We start from the raw sequence: 4,337 nt of genomic DNA, 5'->3' as shown, positions 1-4,337 counted from the left end.
GAAGGAAGGAAGGAAGGAAGGAAGGAAGGAAGGAAGGAAGGAAGGAAGGAAGGAAGGGAAAAAAGAAAAAGTTTACATAGAACAAGGTCTTGGCTAAATATCAACATACTCGGACATCATACTCCAGGGCAGGTCCCGTGCTCAAGAGTATTTTGCTGACATAAATCAGAATTCATGTAATTTTGTGCTCTTGTTTTGTTTGGGGTTTGGGTTTTTTATTTTGTTTTTGAGAAAGAGAGATAATATGAAGTTGAGTGGACAAGGAGATGGGGAGAATCTGGCAGGAGTTGGGGAAGGAAAAGAATCTGATGAAAGTATATTGTATAAAATTCTAAAACATAATAATAAATAAGAACTTCTTTTGGTTTTTCGAGATAGGGCTTCTCTGTAGCTTTGGTGCCTGTCCTGGAACTAGCTCTTGTAGACCAGGCTGACTTTGAACTTGCAAAGATTCTCTTGCCTCTGCCTCCCAAGTGCTGGGATTAAAGGCGTGTGTCACCACAGCCAGAGAACACTTTTTTACAGAGTAAGGTTCTGGTGGAGAATCCTGAGCCAGGTGTCTTCTGTTCCCATGGAGTGGGAATGAATACCCCGCCCACTCACCATGTGATCGATTCCACAACCCTGAAGCTTTCTGAACCCTGCACTTTAAGTGAAATAGAGTAAGATAAAAAAAAAAAAAGACCAATTATTGATACTGATTTATTGGTTTATTTGGTGATTTGTGTAAAGCACCATTTGTGCTGCCTATTTGCCAAGCATAGCTTCCCTTTAGTACCTGAAACAGAACGACGTGAGAAAATAGCTGAGAACAGATTGCTGCCCTTAGCAACCTGCTGACTGCTGTTTACTTCCCATAAAATCCTGCTTGCTAGCCCCACCTTGTGGTTTTAGAGTATAAAATGAGAACACGTTTTGTCGAAGGCTTTTTTCAGCAAACATTTCAGGAGTTGTTCTGGTTTCAGTCCACTAATGACTTCTCTCTTACACTCTCAGCAGCTTTGAATGTTTATTCCAGAAAGAACCCGACAACACAAGGATTTGCAGGGCGTAAAAGCATGTGCCGCCATGCCTAGCTTGCCTAGGAAATTCTAATGTGTTTCAGGAACCAAAATCAAAGACCATAAGTTAGAACAAAAGAGTCCCCTAACACCTGCACTACCCAATAAAACTGTAAACGTTTCAAGAACTCTGTGCCAGGCATGGAAAGCAGAGACCATATATATTCCATATATATTAGCTCATATTATTCAATAATGGTTGCTATTTTATAGTAATCCAATGATTTAACCACCCCAAGCAAAAAAAAAAAAAACTTCAAAAATAAACGTTTTGTCCATTCGGGGACTTTTAGAAAAGCCAAGCTAAAAAATATATTTTTTCCTGAGTCTTTCTGGAAGACACTGCAACCAATTGTGTGAAGAAAACAGTGAAAATGACCTGAGAGAGAACATGGTTTCAGTTTTAAATGATCCCAGATTTAAAATGATCAAGGAAGTTGAAAGTGCCCACAGTCACTTACATTTACAGCAAGTTAGTCAAGTACCGCAGTTCCCACTTGTCTTGGGAGATGTGTAGGCAAAGTCGGCCAGTGGACACTCAGTTGTGGCTGCAGTCTGTGCTTTCTGATACACGGATTCAGTCAGAACACGCTTTGTGCCCATGTTTTCCACTTTAAATGGAAGGCCTGTTCCAACGTAACTACACATTTATGTGCTGTAATGATAACTTTCAGAGCTAAATGTGCAGCAATATCTTGTTTTGTCCTTCTATGGTGATTGACAGTAGTCTGGACTGGCATCCATGGTCTCTTAATGTCTGCATAACGCGTTCATTGCTTTCATTGAGAAGTCAGGTGTAATCTGATAGGTCTGCCTTTATATGTTACTTGGCCTTTTTCCTTTGCAGCTCTTAATATTTTTCTTTATTCTGTATGTTTCATGTTTTTTGTTAAGCTTTTATTAGATTTAAGTTTTCTTTGACTGATGAATCTATTTCCTCTATTGTATATTCAATTCTTGAGATTATCTCTTCTATTTCTTGAATTGTGCTGTTTATGCTTGTGTTTGTGGTTTCTGATCATTTTCTCATAATTTCTGTTTCTATAATTCTCTCAGTTTGTGTTTTCTTTATTGCATCTATTTCAGTTTTCAATCTTAAATAGTTTCATATGTTTGATTGATTTTTCTTGGTTTTCTTTAAGGGATTTGTTGATTTCTTCCAATTTTTTTATTTGTCTTTTCCTCCATTTCTTTGAGGGAATTTTTTGTTTTTTTCTTTAAGGGCCTCAAACATTCTCCTAAAGTTATTTTTAGGTAATTTTCTTCTGCTTCATCTATATTTGGCTGTTCAAGTCTTGCTGTTATAGGGCCACTACTTTTTATTGGTGCCGTGTGTTCTTACCTCGTCTACCCATCTTTTTCTCTGATTGGTGTAATTGGTGCTGTCTGTGTCTCTGGTGATCAATCTTCCAGGTGCCAGTTGACTTCGGGGTACAGTCAGGGCCACAATTCCAGTCACTCTGTTGGTTACTCTGTGTTCCTGGAAGTCACCCAGCACTCCCGGGGATTGCTCTACAATACCAGTAGTTGTCCAGGCCTGTTCCCATGTAGGTTGCTTGCTTGGGACTGTTTCTGCTGTGGTTGCTGCCTTGAACCTGTTCTGGCAGAGGTCGCTGGTTCAAGCCTGCTCTAGTGAAGATTGCTGGGTCAGGCCTGCTACCACAGAGGTCACTGATTCATGCCCAGTCCACAGAGGTGTCTGTTTTGGGCCTGCTCCCTCAATGGTGGCTCCCTTGTACCTACTCCTATGGAGTTGGCTCCCTCAGGCCTGCTCCAGCGGATGTTGCTGGCTCAGACCTGTTTCCATAGATGTCCCTGGCTTGGGACCACTCCCATAGAAGCTGCTGGCTTGGGCTCAGTCCCACAGACTTCTTTGGCTCAAGCCTACTCCATCGGAGGTCTCAGACTCACGTCTGGATCCACAGAATCTCACGTTCCAGCCTACTCCCTCAGAAGTTGCTCCCTTGTACCTGCTCCTGCTCCAGTGGAGTTCACTCCCTCAGGCCTACTCCAGCAGAGGTTGCTGGTTCAGACCTGTTTCTGAAGATATCTGTGGCTTGGGCCTGCTTCCATGAAGGTCCCTGGCTTGGACCCAGTCTTAAAGAGTTCTTTGGCTCAGGCCTATTCCCTCCGAGGTTCTGGACTGTAAGACAAAATAAATTTTCTTTCTTGCATTGCCTTTGGTCCTGGTATTCATCACAACAAAAAAGAAACTAATACACGTACATAAAGAAAGTATTTTACACACATACACACAGAGAGAGACAGACAGACAGACAGGGCAGATATAGACAAAAAGAGAGAAAACAGTCTGACATCAGTTGAGTGAAATAAATAATAGGCAAAAATGTGCCAGGCATGTGCATATATATATATGGATAAAAAGTAATCATGATCTTAATGATCAGATACACTTGATTTCAAGACCAAACTACTTATCTAAAACAACGAGACTATTTTATCATAGTAAAGGACTAAAGGACATATTCCATGCTAACTATCTGAAACTAATATTTGTCTAAACACAATGTACCAGTAATCCACATTAATTAAGTAAAGATACAGTTATCTCAAGAAGAAATGTGAGTAGCCCTCTTGGTACAGCAGGCCTGTATCATCTTAAAATCAAGAATAAATGTGCAAAAATACATTACAGTGGAACTTTTAAATTCCTCTTTTTTAGATGAGAAAGCCTAAGTGGATTTGTAAAACATGTCTTCAAAGATAGTTTTGTACATTCATAAACGTCTAAGCATGGTGGCACACACGTATAGCAAAGGAGGCTGCAGCAGGGACATTGAGAATTCAAGACCAGCCTGGACACTGCCTCAGACAAAAAATAAAAAACAAAACCACTTTTCTATCCAAGAGATTTAAAAACAACAACACTGGGAAGGGAGCCAGAGAGGAGGGGGAAAAACAGGGAGGAAGAAGAGAGATAGGTGAGATGAAGCAAGGCAGAAAATGAAAGAGTGAGGGAAGGATGGAGGAAAGGACAGAGCAAGAGAGGGAGGAAGAGATGGAAGAAGGAAGGCAGATGAAAGGGAAACCCTGATAATGGGTTCAAAACAACAACTTAAATAATAGGGGAAAATAAGCAGGGCAGTGGTGGTGCACGCCTTTAATCCCAGCACTCGGAAGGCAGAGGCTGGCAGATCTCTGTGAGGCCAGCCTGGTCTACAGAGCTAGTACCAGGATAGCCTGGAGAGTTACAGAGAGAAACCCTGACTCAAAATAGCAAAGAAGAAGAAGAAGAAGAAGAAGAAGAGGAGGAGG

The sequence above is a fragment of the Microtus ochrogaster genome, unplaced genomic scaffold (assembly GCF_000317375.1).
Source record: "Microtus ochrogaster isolate Prairie Vole_2 unplaced genomic scaffold, MicOch1.0 UNK53, whole genome shotgun sequence".
NCBI classification, from domain to species: Eukaryota; Metazoa; Chordata; class Mammalia; order Rodentia; family Cricetidae; genus Microtus; species Microtus ochrogaster.
This window is presented reverse-complemented; position numbering follows the sequence as displayed.